At 43.4% G+C, this 15,857-nt stretch overlaps 1 protein-coding gene across 2 annotated transcripts in view; it reads left to right on the forward strand.

Annotated features, from left to right (window-relative positions):
• Nucleotides 1-568: 568 nt before the first annotated feature.
• SMAD5 (SMAD family member 5) overlaps nt 569-15,857 on the forward strand; it is a 31,848-nt gene continuing 16,559 nt past the window's right edge. Inside the window, exon 1 of one of the 2 annotated variants that reach the window (XM_031047361.2) lies at nt 569-706. The gene's annotated coding sequence lies outside the window, so the exon portion shown is untranslated. Of the gene's footprint in view, nt 707-10,867; nt 11,035-15,857 lie in introns of those variants that run through there. The other variant, XM_005147246.4, reaches the window with a different exon arrangement.

A 15,857-nucleotide genomic window follows, 5' to 3' on the forward strand; every position in this document is an offset into this window, starting at 1 on the left:
TCTTTGTATATAACATAGAGAGTGGTGAAATGCAAATAGAGAAGGCCTGATACAAAGATCATTCATGCTTTATAATTGTATTTTTTATATGAAAAATGCCATTACCTTAATTACAATGGCCCATTTTGTAAATGCCTTAAATGTGTGTATATATATATTTATATGTGCATATAGATCTATTTATATGTATTAAACATGTATATACACATTTATATCCATTAAATGCATTCCGATTGCAAGTATTCTTCCTATGCACAGAGCCTTCATGCAAAGAGTCAATACATTGAGATTGTAATAGCTCCCATTTTGCAACCTAGATAAATTATTCACTAAAAGGGATCAGGCAGCTCTGGCAGAGCTGGGATTTACACCGGGAAAGAGCTTTTGATCTACAGATTGTAAGACAGGCACAGCACAAAAGATGGCTGCGTTGCACCGGCGCGAGGAGCGTTATTACAGGATGAAGGAAGGAAGCAAAAATAGACCTGACACACAAGTTTTGCTGAAAGTTTCTAAAGTGGGAATTTGAATTCTCTGCAGCCGGCTCTGGGTGCGCTGCTGGGTGTGTTACCCGATCCGGAGCTGGGGACCCTCGGCTCCTCCCCGCCGCCAGCATGCGAGGAAGAGAGGAATAGGAATCACTTGGAAGGGAGCTAGGGCAAAAATAAAGGCTCGGGAAATGGAGCTGCAGTAAAGTTGCTGGAAGGTAAAGCCCTGTTCATTTGTTACTGCTTCTTGCTTTGTTTTCTTCTTACGAGCCCCTGCCTGCCACTTGGTTTGTTATGCTTTGAAGTACGTTTTGCAGCAGGGGGAAGGAGATTCGCGGAGATGGCGTCACTTATAAAAACTTTCCAGATTTTACTGAGCTTCTTGTTTGTTTTCTTCTCCTTTTTTTTTTTTTTATAAGGGGGGGGGTAGTTTGTACTATTTGCAATGCAAGTGGGCGATGTGGCTGAGGTCTAAATATACGCCAGTGGAAACAGAACCCCTCAGATAGCGACACCGATAGCAGATGCTATTGTTAACTTTTGGGATTCCAATTAAATCCTGCAATGTTAAACATTTATTTAATTACTGGACAGGGAGCAGAAATTCTCCTTGGCTACACTAATGGAGTCAGAATAGCGCAGTAAGGGAGAGAGCTGTTTCTCCTACCTCCCCCCAAATCTAAATAGCCATAGGCAAGCACAGGCTCAAGTAGGAACATTCAAGGACAAAAAAGTTGCAGCTTTGTTTTAGGAATTATATTTCATTGGGATAAGTGAACTATATTGCATGTATTTTTCCGTATCTCCGGCTCAATCCAAACATAACATTCCAAAGGATAAAATCTGTTACAGAATAAAACCGACTTCGTGACAGCTGAACTTCCATGCGAAGTCTAAAAATGATCTAAAAGCACCTTGAGAATCCCAAATGTCATTCCCAAGATGTGGTGAATTGTAATTAGGGCTGGGAACTATTTTAGTGACAGTGTCTTACATGGGGCCCGTGGAAGTAGCTGAGGCATTTATGAACTTGGTGGGTTTTCTTCCTTTACATACAAAAGTTTTCAGACAATAACAATGATCCCAATTCATTTCAGATTTGCAAAAATGGAACCAAAACTGAAAATGTGTTGTTTGCCTTTTGATTTCCCTTCCTGTATTTCCCTTGAAAGCATAGGCCATAGGGCAGTGCATAAAGAGTGGAAGAAAGCTCATCAACAATAAAATAGTGGATGAAAAATAACTTTTTCATTATTATTATTATGAGAAAAACCCTTATTTTGTGTTTTTCTCATCTGTCTTCTCCAAAAGGTTTAATTTTTGTTTTAGACGATGATCCAGTTCCTTTTCTCCTAACAAAAAGCAAAGAAAGGAAAATACAATTACAGTGGAAAAGAGAAGCCAACAGCTTGCAACAGGCTGCCCAAAGCCTGCACTGCACCATGCCCAAGAGCACTTTAATTTTATAATAGACATTATTATGCCTGTATATGTAGATCTTGATACTGTAGAGGAAATTATTAAACCCAACTATTTGGTCATGAGGGTGGAAAAGAAAAAGCTGTGTCCCTAAGTGTGCCACAAAATTTAAATACAAGTTGAAACACAAGGCCCAGCGTCTGTAACTTGGGGACCTGGGCAGGAATACACCCAGAAGGAGAAAGTCAGGTCCTGTCGGTTCCTACATGAGAAAGCTCCAGCACTTGGCATTGCCATCGCTAATTGCTTTGTGTTGTGAAATCCTGAGGTGATAAAGCTGCTGTTAGAAAGCTGGCCTGTGAGTAATTAAGCGTAGGTCTGGCTATTAAAACCTGGTTTGTTACTCATAGGCTACACTCATCTGCTGTGTCTTCTCTGAAGATACAGATAAACTCAGCGTCCTTTTCCTTGGTCTAAGCCAAAAGTAACTGCATAATGAATGGTTTTTAGCCATAGGGATTGTTCAGACACATATTGTTGGATGAATTACCTTTATCGTAATAGGTACAATTATTGTAATAGATGGCTTCTATTTCAAACTGTTCCTTTTTCCTTTCATTTATTCCCAGAGGACATGCTGGAGGATGCATACCTTTCTTCATTTAATGTTTAAAATGATGATTTTACTCAGAAGGAAAAGTTTCCTTTTCCTTTTTTTCATTAAATTTCTGTTTCAGAGGGTTTCTGTTTAGTATATTCAAGCTTGTCCATAGAGTGGGTGTAACCAGGGGCAGAATTTGGCCCATGATGTGAGCTAAATTTTCAGGGCTTCCACTATTTAGAGCTCTGTTGAGCTAAAAATAGTTTTCCTGTGGTTTTGGCCATGGAGCCACAAATACAAGTTTTCAGTGCACAGTTATTGTGGATGTTGGTCCCAACTATTGCTACAAGCAATGGAATTCCAGCTCATGAGTCTGTCAGCAGATGATTATGTCGAGTGTGAAGCTACAGTGATCTTCTCACTGTCTCAAAGTGAGAATGATTCCCACCCAAATGTCAGGCACTTTCCAAAGGGACCATGCTGAGAAGGCAACATTTGGGTTGGGGAGTGAAAAGCCCCAGGAAAAATTAGATCTGTACAGGTAATAATAGTGAGCATGTTGTGATCGGACAAGGGGAATGGCTTTAACCTGCCAGAGGGGAGACTGAGATGAGCTCTCAGGCAGAAGCTCTTCCCTGTGAGGGTGCTGAGTCACTGGCACAGTGTGCCCAGAGAAGCTGTGGCTGCCCCATCCCTGGCAGTGTTCAAGGCCAGGTTGGACACAGGGGCTGGGAGCAAGCTGCTCCAGTGAAAGGTGTCCCTGCCTGTGGCAGGGGTTGGAACTGAATGGGCTTTAAGATCCTTTCCAACTCAACCCATTTTCTGGTTCTATAACAACACTGTAGAATACACCCAGGAGGCTACCCAGAGGTCTTGGTCTGGCTGCTGCAGACAGATTTTAGGAGGCAGGGGCTATCATCTGAGTTTAGTAGTGGGAGTCAGACAGCAGAAAGTGCTCATGTACCGTGAGATTGCATTCTGGAAATAGTTGGAAATCACTGACTAGAAGAGTGAGAATACTACAGGCTTTGGTACTGCTGATGCAATGGTGCGGGTAAACTGGGGGATGGTCCAGAAAAGTTGCAACACCAGAGGAATATTCAAAGGATTGTGGCATTTACAATTTTGGCATTTACATTTTTTCATCCCTTCCTGCATGAGATCAGTGTATTACATTGTGTTAATCAGCTGGGACATTTAATTCCATTCCTCTGGGAAGGTTTCTACCTCCTTTTACCAAGAAGCAGATCCAATTCAGCAGTACAACCAAGTGCTATCCACAGGTGTCAACGGAAGAGGGTTCACAGCATGACGTGGACTTTATGGCAGTTCTCAGGCAGAGGCTTCTCTTAGTCACCACTTCTTACATATCTTGCTCTTCCTGCAGTGTCTTTTTTTCCCTTCTTGGAATTTTGCTTTGTTTTTTTATTAGTTTTCCAGACATTAATTTCTTGAATTGCATGTCCAGTTTTGCACCTCTCGTTGACTCCCAGGTCTGTCAAACCGGATACACCATCCCTAAGATACCCATATTTTTACTCTGTGGAGTGTGAGAACTTACAAAACCTTTATGTAATGCATTTGTTTCTAACGTCCTCATAGATCTACCAGTATGCAGTAGCACATCTCATTTATTCTTCCAGTCTGAGAAGAGTTTGCAGCTTTAGACTCACTGGGAAGTATAACTTGAGCTTGCCTTTCCCTCCCCTGGCTTACAATTTCATGTTAACATCTCGTACCTGTAGCTTCAGGAGACAAGACTAATTCTTCTCTCCCTTCCTCTGTGCTGCTGTGGAAGTTGAGTCATGCAAGGTACCCAGAAGTGTGGCTGTAACAATAACAGAGTACATAATTTATTCTCATAGCGTTCAAAGGCTGTGAGCCTTTGAATGAGTGTAACTTCACAGGAGCCCACACCACCAAGGGCCTGGTAGATAAACACCTTTCATGTATTTCCTCCAAACATTGCACTTTTTTGTTTTTTCACTTTTTTACATATCTGATGCAATGCACACAACCTTTGTATTGCCTTCTTGTTGTGAGGCAGCAGCCACTTAGTATCCAGCACCCTTGTTCTCAGTCTGCTGTAACTTGCAGGGTTGTTTAAGAGGACTAAATGGCCAGAGCCAATGCCACCTCCCTTTCCACTTGCTGAACTCTGCTCAGACTTAACACTGCTTTTCAGCCTCAAAAATATACGTAAAGGTATGTATAGTATGTTAGCCCCTCCTTAGTCTTTCCCACCCTGAAACTTTTCAAACAGGGATGGCATGTTCCTCTCTTCACTGCCAAAAAAACCCTGAAATTCCTTTCTCAGCCTTTCCCCCTTCCCCCATTTCTTCTCAGCTGACAGCTGTGAGAGTGGAACCTTCTTGAGCTCTCCAAACCATCTCTCCCAGTCCTGTTTTGAAACTAGATTTGGATTAAACAGTAAGTCATCTTTCACAATGCAGGAGTTTTTTAACATAGGTAGAAAGTGGTTTTGCAAATGCTTCATGTGGGTGAAGGCATGATAACTGGTTTTATATATATATATATATATATATACACACATATATATATGTAAAACCAGCTTTCCCCCTTCTCTCCCAGCCATTTAGAGTTGACAGAGAATGAAGTGGAACAATGCAGTCGGTTTAGAAGTCATATGAAGGCCACAGTTTCGTAATAAAGCAACTTCCCCCCCAACTATTTCCTTATAATTCAAACAATTTGATTTTCAAACTATTCATTTCTAGCCAAACAAAAATTTCATGCAGAAATATAGGGACTGTATTCAAAATCTGGAGAGAAACATCAAAATAATGCTTGTTGAAATTCATGGTTGCTTCTCAACCATACAAACTGGTGGTAGGTCTTCCGTTGTTTGTTTTGCACTTTTATCAGGTTGTAAGGTTATAGTAGCTCCAGCACACACATCTACAGTAATGCTGATTATGAGAAGGAAGTTTTCCATCTTCATTGCTATCAGGTTGTGTGTAAAGGAATGCAAGACTTTGGTTGACTTTGCAAGACAGGACCAAAAGCATAAACATGTGCAGTTGTCCCTGCAAAATCTGAACACACAATTAGTAATTAAATATTCAGGTAAGTAAAAGGTTAGCTTTTTTTCTTTGGAGCACCACAGCTGCATGTCTATGTGTTGGAAAATCTTGGTTTGCCAACGCTGAAGAGGATTCATGGTTCCATGAGTTGTAAAATTCACGAATTCCTGAAATCAAATTGATTTCTGGAAACAGTTGAGGATGCTCTGAGTCTCGTTGTTGCAAGCCTTTCGTTGAACTTGGTAGGTCAGTAGGATGGACCCAATGGAGCATGGCTGTAGAGATTAAAGCAATGGAAACCATGTATGAAGTACACAGTGGTGAAGGTGGTATTAACTTAATGTGTGATCTTAAGGGTATACCGACTTGAACAATCAGATGACCAATGTCATTGACTTTGTCCTTTGTCTCACTGACTGAGACTACTTGACTTTAGACACTTGAGGTTTGCCCATTAGAGGAAACCTATTTTTTAGCTAGGAGGTCATATTTATATTGCAATATTCCAAACCAGTCTGTATACTCTGCTTAAGAATCACTGCTTTCTGAGTGGAGTGCTGCAAGCAGACACGTCCAACTTGCCTGTTGTTTAAAACTGAGACCATTTGGAAAACTCAGTTTTGGAAAACTTAGTTTTCCTCATCCTCTCACATACATTTTCATGCACACCTTCAGCATTCCTCATCATTTGAGCTCTAAAACCTCCGCAAGAGGCAGCACATCGGAGCTCTGCATTGCAGATTGCTCTGACAGTATGCAACTGTTTTGTAACTTCTCAATAAGAGAACATTTTGTTTTGCAGAGACACGATGGCTGGCACACGAACAACACCTAAAATGCCTGCTGCCAATTTGTTGTTTGTTACTTGGTTTATTAATTAAGTTACACAAAAGATTTGGAAGAAGACCAACAGTTGGGTTTTTTTTTTGTCCCGTATTTTGGACTGCCCGGCCAAAGCAGAACAATTGCTGGTGCACAGATACATTGGAGTCCCCAAAGGTTAGCGCTGTTCTGAGACTGAATTACACCAAAGCTTTGCTCCTTCCCCACTGTCATGAACTTTAGTTAGAGATATCCTCTTGGGCTCTTAATTGACCTCTGTATAGATCTGATCAGAGTACACTGGTGCAAAATACTTCTGTTTACCTCAAAAATAACCAAGAGCCACATAGGTTTGAACGGGAAGAAAATGTCTTTGAAGCTCAGATATATTTGAAATGGAAACTTCCATTTGGTTCACTGGATATTTTTCCCTCTTTCTACAAACTTTATGCTGTAAGATTTTATTGTTTGGTTTTTTTTGGTTGGTTGGTTGGTTGGGTTTTTGGTTGGTTTAGTTTGTTTAAATTATTTTATTTTTTCTCTTTTTTTATGTTTTACTCTTAATTCACACAAATAAAACCTGGGTTTTAATGTGGCCTCTTTTTCACTTAATTATATATGTATTTTATGTATTTATATCTAAAATAACTTTTCCATTCTATTTCCTTGCTTCTAACATTTCTCTCCCAACAGGAATTTGCTTGATAGCAAGACTCCCTTGGCATGCCAGATGCAATCGGTATGCCAGCCTCTTAACTCCTGCAAGATGGAGTAGTTACACATCCTACGACAAAGATACAAGCTTATGTACAGATTATGATTTTGCCCCATATTCTCTGTTCCTACACATGCTGTAGGAATTTTTGTGGTGGGTGAGACCGGGATTCAGTTTAGGTCAATGCTGTGTCTGACCCAGGCTCCAATTGGCCTTCCCTAAGGAAGGTGGCTTTTGCTTTCCTTGCTTTCGTGTAGGGAAAGTTTCCTCTTAAGATCACTTTGAAGGCTGAAGCATTCAATACTTTCCCCTAATTGTGGATGTTGGCGATGCCCATTTAAAGCTAAACTGCGCAGTGCCATCAGGGTGCAGGCCTCAGCATTGACCCCTGGGCCGGTGGCCGTGCTGGGCAGGAGGGATGGCTGCAGCCCAGGCCCTGCAGCGCTGGCCATTGCGGCATTCAGCCCTCAGCTGCCATTGGGGCCTTCAATAGGCCCCGACAGAGGTGTTTCATGGGGGCTCACTGTGGAACCGCACTGATCCTCAGGTAAATTATTTATCCCTTCCTCTTGGGGTGAGTTCTTTCTTCATCTAGAACCCCCAACACTTCTATTTTCTCTGATTTCACTTGGTTTTGCGGGTACAAGCTGGATCCCCAAAGGCCCTTCCCGCTGCATCCCCTCAACATATTCCACCCCTCCCTGCTGCCACGCACATATTAATTCCACTCAGCCCATCCCATCCCTTGGATCAGCCTGTGGATCCTAGTCCCTGCAGCACCGGCCATTTTGGCCTCCACCCCTCAGCTACCATTGAGGCCTTCAAAGCCAGCAAACATATCCTAAGGGGTCACTGTGGAACTGTGCTGATCTTGAGGTAAATTTTTTATCCCCCATCTCATGCAGAGTTATTTTTTTCATCTACAACCCCCAATGCTTCTACTTTTTCCCCTGTTTCACTTGGTTTTGTGAGTACAAGCTGGATCCCCAGAAGCCCCCCCTCCATGTCCCCTCAGCCTTGCTTAGCTGCTGGATCTCAGCCCCTGTGGCACCGGCCATTGCAGCCTCCACCTCTCAGCTGCCACTGGGGCCTTCAATGGGCTCTAGCAGAGGCGTTTCATAAAGGGTCACAGGGCGACTGCTCATCTCGAGGTAAACTTTTTCTTCCTCCATCTTGAGTTATTTCATCAACAACAGGCCCCGAATGTTTTGCTTTTTTCTCTATTCCACTTGGTTTTGTGGATACAATTTGTATCTCCTCAGCCCAGCCCAGCCCTTGGATCAGCTCAGCTGAACCTGGACCTCAGCCCCTGCAGCGCTGGCCATTGTGGCCTTCACCCCTAGATTGCTGCTGGGGCCTCCAATAGGCCCCAGCAGAGGCATCCTCATGAGCAGTCACTGTGGAACCACACTGATCTTGAGGTAAATCTTTATCCCTTGGTCTCAAGGTGAGCTGTTTTTTCATCAGCAACCCCCAACGCTTCTATTTTTTCTGTTTCGCTTGGGTTTATGGTACAAGCTGGATTCCTGCTGCCTCCCTCCACTCCCTGCCATCCCTGTCCCCATTCCCTCAGCCCACCCAGCCCTTGGATCCAGGCCCTGAAGCACCGGCCATAGAGGCCTTCAATAGGCCCCAGTGGACGTGTTCTCATGAGGGGTCACTGCAGAACTGCACTGATATTGAGGTAAATTTTTTATCCCTTTTTTTACCCCTCCTTCTTGGGGTGAGTTATTTTTTTTTCATGTAGAACCCCCAACAATGCCATTTTTTCTCTATTTCATTTTCTTCAAAAATCTCTGTCCCCATCCCCTCAACCTAGCCCAGTCCTTGGATCAGCTTAGCTGAGCCTTTGGATCTCAGCCCCTGCAGCACCAGCCATCACAGTCTCCACTCCTCAGCTGCCATTGGGGCCTCCAATAAGGCCCAGCAGAGGCATTTCATAAGCATACACTGAGGGACTGTGTTGGTTTTTGCAGTGAATATTTTATTCCTCAATCTTGGGGTGAGCTACTTTTTAGCAACAGCCCCCAAATGTTTTGCTTTTTTCTTTGTTTTGCGGGTACAAGCTGGATCCCCCGAGGCCTACCCCCCACACCCCCTCAGCCCAGCCCAGCTCTCCCCACCACATCTGCTTTCTCCCCTCAACACTGCACATGCATTATGCTTCTCACTGACATCAGAATTCAGGCCTCAGCCTTATGTCGAGTACTTCCACCTGTGGAGTGAAGTGAGTGAAAAGCAGAGCTGAACATGGCTCAGCCTTCACACACTGCTCTAAGTTATCTTGTCTTCTGTAAGGGAAGCAAGACGTTGCCAGTCCTTCCCTGCAATATGAGGCCTTTGAACAGATGACCGGGTTTATTACTCATTTCAGTGCAAGTGAGTTCCAGCCCTCATCTGCCACTGGGGCCTTCAATAGGCCCCAGTGGAGGTGTCTTCATGAGGGGCCACTGCAGAACTGCACTGATCTTGAGGTAAATTCTTTATCCCTTATTTTTTAGTCCTCTTTCTTGGGAGTAAGTTATTTTTTTTGTGTGTGTAGAACCCAAAACAATGCCATTTTTTCTCTATTTCACTTTCTTTTGGTCATATAAACTGTAGACCCACGGCACCCTCCCCCCTGTCCCTCTCCCCAGCCCTTGGATCTCAGCCCCTGTAGCACTGGACATTGTGGCCTTCACCTCTCAGCTGCCATAGGGGCCTTCAACAGGCCCCAGCAGAGGTGTTTCATAAGGGGTCACTGCAAGACTGCTCTGGTATTACAGTAAATATTTTATCCCTTCATGTTGAGGCTGTTTTTTCATCAACAAACCCCGGTGAGTCTATTTTCAATATTTCACTTTGTTTTGTGGGTACAAGCTGGATCCCCACAGGCCTCCTCCCCATGTCCCCTCAGCCCCTGCAGTACTCCTCGTCATGGCCTTCACCCTTAGACTGCCATTAGAACTTTCAATAGGCCATAGCAGAGGCATTCTCATACAGGGTCACTGAGACCTCCCTGAGGTGATATTTTTTATCCCTCAGTCTCAGGGTGAGTTATTTTTTTTGCTGTCAGCCCCCAACTTTTCCATTTTTTTCTCTTATTTCACTTGGTTTTGGGGGTACAAGCTGGATCCCTGCAGGCCCTTCCTGCTTCTTCCCCTCAACCCTGCCCTGGCATCTCAGCCCCTGCAGTGAGGTGGTAGAAGCCTTCTGCCATTGGAGCCTTCAATAGGCCCCAGCAGAGGCATCCTCATGAATGTTCACTGCAGAACTGCATTGAACTTGAGGTAAATTTTTTATCCCTCTATTCAGGGTGATTTGTTTTTTCATCAACAACCCCTGACACTTCCGTATTTTCTCTATTTCACTTTCTTTTACGGGTACAAGACTATCCCCGCAGTCTCAAACACTGCATCTCTTCAGCCCTTTCATCAGCTCAGTTGAGCCTTCGGACCTCAGCCCCTGGCACCGGCCATCGCGGCCTTCACCCCTCGGCTGCCACTCGCGCCTTCAACAGGCCCCGGCAGAGGCGTTTCATAAGGGGTCACTGCGAGACCAGGCTGATCTTCAGGTCAATTTTTTAAGCCTCCATCTCGAGCTAAGGTGTTTTTTCGACCACAGCCCCCGAAAGGTTCTCTTTTTCTCTATTTCATTTTGTTTTGCGGGCACTCACTCGACCAACACCCGCCCTTCCCTCCGCGTCTGCGCTCTCCCGTTTGCAGCGCGCATGCGCGGAGAGCGCAGGCTCCCGCCCGTGCGCTGGCCCCGCCCCTCGCGCACATCCGGGTCCCGGCGCTGGCCCCGCCGGCGCCGCCGCGCCGCTGTCCCCCTCCGCGGGCTCCCGATAAAGTTTTGTTGCTGAGCGGGCGGGCGGCAGCGGTCCGGTCCCTGCCTGCGGCTTCACGGACGGACGCTCGGCTCTGGTCGCCGCGGTGGAGCACGGCTGCCTCTGCTCCGTGTCGGGTGGGTTCATGCGATGGGGGCTGCGGTCAGCGTTCACGGGGCGGGGAACGGGCCTTTCCGAAACTCACAGGGGGACCGAGGCCTCTCCCGTCGGCGCGGGGCTTTGGGCCGACCCGGGCCGGGCTGAGGGGGAGCGGCGTGTGGAGGAAAGAGCAGCCGCGGGAGGGAAGGGAGAGCGCAGGATCGCGCTGCTGGGCTGTTAAAACACGCTCCGTGCTGATAAAAATAAGTCTGTGCACGTAACTGTAGGAGCGAACTGTTGCAACCGTAATGAGAGGCTCGGTGGTTTTTGTTTCTCTTTTTATTTATTTATTATTTATTTAAGACGAGGAGCTCGCTCCGGGCTGGAGCAAGGCCTTGGCCCAAGGAAAAGGGAGAGGAACAATTCCACGTTTCGGATCCCTTGGGAAAGAGAGGCGCTTTCTCGCGGAGGCGATGGTAGGGAACCCACATTTGTCCACCTCGGCCTTCCCTTGCGTGCACCCAGCCCTGACAGCTGCCTGACAACAAATGGGCCGCCCGAGTGATTTAGAATGGCAGTTTTTGTTTTCTGCGGGTTGTAAACTTAATAAGAGGAAATATGGTCTTGCGGTTAAAAGCACAAGACTGGGAATCAAGTGATCTGGGTGCTTCTTCCACTCGGGTAGTTTCTAGTGGGACTTGAAGCTCATCGAATGAAGCTGTTTCTCAGTAAAACAGGGAAGACCTGATTTTACAGTAGTTGTTGAATGTATTATTGAATAGGTTCAGTAATAGTTGTTGTTTTGGTGGTATCTGTGGGGATTTAGAGATTTTGCTCAGTGAATGATTTGAGCTTTCACAAAACCTCCAAGAAATAACTGTCAACATTTGCATCAGCCTCTAAGTTTTGCCTTGTCGGGGGAAATCAGGTCGTCCGACGGCTTTAGATGAAATCTCTTGCTGGTTTTTATGTCTTTGTTGATTTCAGTTGATTTACCTTCCATGGGTGGCTTTATAGTACCGAAACCTGAAATTACCATTGTATATCTCAGTTATGAAAGTTCTGTACAGAATATCTATCTGATATTTTAAGGACTCACAGAATTATGTTGAAGAGAAAGGGGGGAAAAAGGGTGGAAACATAGTGTTGCAGTCATGTGCCCGTGCTCATCAAGAGTAATGTAATACTTTATGAAGTTGGCAGCTGGTAGTAGTGGAAGTTAATAGCAGCAGCAAATAACTTAATTGAAGATGTTTCATAATTAGAGTGTTGTAACTTTTGAGAGTGCACTGTGTGTAGAGTGCTGTTGGATTTAATGTCTTAATCCCTACCGTTTGATAGTGGCTTACTCTTACCGCTGATATTAAAATTGCACACTTGGCCTTGAAACTGCCGCTCAGCACTTAATAGCGCTTACTTTTGCAAACAAAACCAAACTTTTACAAACCATGTGCTTACTGGGGAACCTGCCTTTGTGAAAGCTCTCTTTTCCATTGTGGAGAAAATACACTTAAGGGAGGAATTTTCTTGGTTTTCTTAGAAAACATTCCTAGTGGAAGCCCAAGATGGATAGTCCTGATGGGGATGAGAAGTGGGAAAGGAGGAAGAGAAGCTTCCTCTGAGTTTCTTTCTCTGGATGGCAGAAGATCACAACAAAAGGGCGTGCTGCTATGATGTTGTATACAGCTGTGGTGGGTGTATTTTATCTGAGATTTGGAATTTTAACCTCTGATGGAACCTGAAGGAACTGTAACTGGGGACTTTGTACTACTTGGGTCTGGTTATGAAGTCCAGTTTTTAATCTTGCACCTTGAGTGGATGATCTGGGCAGAGTTTTCATGATGATAGAGTATTATCTGAGCTGGAAGAAGCTCTGTCTCAAGATGGAGTGCATGCACTCTATTAACCAATTTTGGGGTTTATTCTAGTGGTTTTAGCAATGTAGGTTGTGATCTTTAGTATTCCAGAGGATGCTTTTAATTTAGTAAAATGTCCTCTATATTTTCTTTATTTTTCTCTAAAGAAAACTTAACTCTTCTGTTTCTCTTGGCTGAATTACCTACCTGCAGAGATACTGCTGTAGCAATTCTGAGCAAGTCCCTGTATCTTCCTTCACCACCAGTTGAGCTGCTTTTTTGTTAGGTTTGTTTTTAAAATAAAATGCAAGTTCCTGCTAATGTCTATGATAGATTTGCCAAAATTAATGTGTTCATACTTATTCCTCAAAGATCTTTAAATGATTTTTAAGAGCAACAGGTAAAGGAGCTCATGCTAAGAATTAAAAGATTCATTCTGGTGTGAGCTGAGAACACTTCAGATAGTTCATGGCTTACATTGATAAATAGCTCATTAAAAGCAAGTTGAACAGTAATTTAAGACTTTTGCAGTTATCATTAGTCTTGGTGCAAGTTCCTGCCCTGTTTTCTGGAAGCCTTTTAGCCGTGTTCCTGTGACCACGTAGAGAGGTTTGGCTGGCACTAGAGCGTGCTTGACCAGCTTGGGTTGGCAAGGTGTAGCCCGCCGCCTGCCAAGTCTATCCCTGCTGACCTACCACCAAGGTTGAGCCTGCCAGGACTGTCATCCCCGACAGAGGACCTTTGTCAGCATCGCTGCTACTGATACACCAACTATGAACTAGGGTCTCTGAATTCTGGGTCAATGCATGTCACAAACTGACAAATTTAGAATACTTTGCCATTCATTCATTCTGTGCAATGGGTGTGTGGGGGGAAAGCTGGTTGAATTACTACTGTAAGTGTTCCCTCCAATCCTGTAACTTTTGTAAACTTGTCACAGTCTTAATGCAATTCAGATGGAATGGAAGCATATATATATACACACACACTTTTATTTTTCTTCCCTTCTTTCAAAGCTTCATGAAATTTTAAAGTCCCTTTCAGATTATATTTTTTGTTGCTAATTCACATTTTATTTAGGATCTTAGTCTTTAATGAAGGTCTTGCATAGGAGCATCAACATTTTTGGAAGGCTTTGTTCAACTTTTTTAACATATTTTAGGGGTTGTCAAAAATATAAGATCCTTTATTTTCCCAGTTTTTTCTCCAGCTGTAGTACCAAGGTAATTTTTAATCACTTCCTTGCTTGCTTGTCCGTGTCCACAGAAGAGGCTTTTGTTTTCATGTTTAGTGAAATTCGGTAATGCTTTAGTATGTGATTTTTGACTAAGAAAGGGATGGTAACTTGTAGCTATCTGCTGTAGTTAAGAGTAGATCTTAAGTAACCTTAAAAACGTGAGACAGTTTCAGGGCTGACTTTCAGATGTGCTGATTACTGTTGGTAATAGCATTTTTCAGCATAATGCTTCTGCTGGAAAGTGCTAATTAGCAGAAATAGAAGTGTGAGAAAATGTACAGATCTGACAAAACACTTAAGGGAGAGAGATTTTGGTTCAGAGATGGAATTTGTAGGTTTTGAGAACTTCTACAAAAGCTAATTGCTCAGTAATTAGAGTAGCTGCAGACACCAGGGCCATGGGAGAGGTGGATTTTTGTGTTCTAAGCAGATGCCTTAAGAAATAGATATTAACTTTGTTTAGGCGTGGGAAGTTTTCTGTGTTTCTCCCCTGTATCACAGTTAAGCTCAAGTTTTGCTGTGATGCAGACCAAATTCAGACCTTTCTGTTCTTTGGTTACACTCTTTCTGGGGTTTTCCTGGCATCAGTTGGGAATGAGGGTGCTTTTGAAATGCAGTACAGCTCTGTTAGTGAACTCCTGACTGGACCTCTTTTGTGATAGAAGTCATGATCACTTGTATTATTTCTTAACAGTAATTATTGAGAAGACTAAGAAAAATGAGAAGCATGGCTTTTACTATCAGGCTTTTATGATTCCACTTTTATGTACCATGTATTACTGCTTGTGCTTGGCCTTGGAGTTTTTATGATGTTTCCTTTAGGAGAGTGCTAGTTAAATACTTCTCAGTTGACAGAGCTAAATGCTTCAGTTTTATTTTCTTTTTAAGCTGTGTTAGATGATGTACAGATGTGGAAATGAAAAGAACAAGTATTGTGTGAGAAAGCCATGTCTGAAGTTGTCAGTACATTTTTGTGTTTGGAGAACAGTTCATGGTTAGTAAAAGTTTTGAAGATACCAGACAATTCTTTTCTGTTCTTGTTTACATGTAGTATTAGTTAGAATATATTGCCTTACAAGGCATGTTTCAAGCACAGAAATCTAGTGCTGGTATAAAAACATTTATGGGTTCTGGTGAACTGGATGTGCATTTGGATATGCAAGCTCAGTTCTGATCAAAACACTGCAAGTTCCTTTTTGATACCATTTGTAAAATCTCCTTTCATTTTCTACTTACCCTTAAGGGGAGGAGAGTTAAAAAATAGTTATATCACTGGTGATCTGCTGCATGGCTAAGATGTTGCACAGGGTAATTGAAGAAAACCCTTTTCTGTTGGAAGGGCTATGAAGTGGTATGAGATATGTAGGCCCTTTGTGTTTATTACCCAAGTTTTTAACCATTGTGTGACCTTGGGATTTATCTTATCCTTGATGTATATGGGAAAACTGTGGAGCTAACATTTCTTCTATATTTGTCCTCAAGGAAAGGCTGTAATTCATATCATTGCATGGGACTGTGTGCTGGACTACAAGGTAAGACATAGACTTGGGAAAACTAGAATAAAACCCAAGTGTAATTCCTGCCAAGAACTTTGGAGGGAAAGAAGGACCTTCATAAAACCAGGTGAAATTGATATGTGGGGTTGTAGTTTTAGACAATTTTGAAGAAAATATTGATGGTTGGATGTAGCATAATATGCTTGTAGTAAGCATGGGTAAAGCCCTTCCCAAATCTTAGCTTGTGAAGCCAAGCCATCAATATGCTGTGC

The sequence above is a fragment of the Melopsittacus undulatus genome, chromosome 10 (assembly GCF_012275295.1).
Source record: "Melopsittacus undulatus isolate bMelUnd1 chromosome 10, bMelUnd1.mat.Z, whole genome shotgun sequence".
Taxonomy (NCBI): Eukaryota; Metazoa; Chordata; class Aves; order Psittaciformes; family Psittaculidae; genus Melopsittacus; species Melopsittacus undulatus.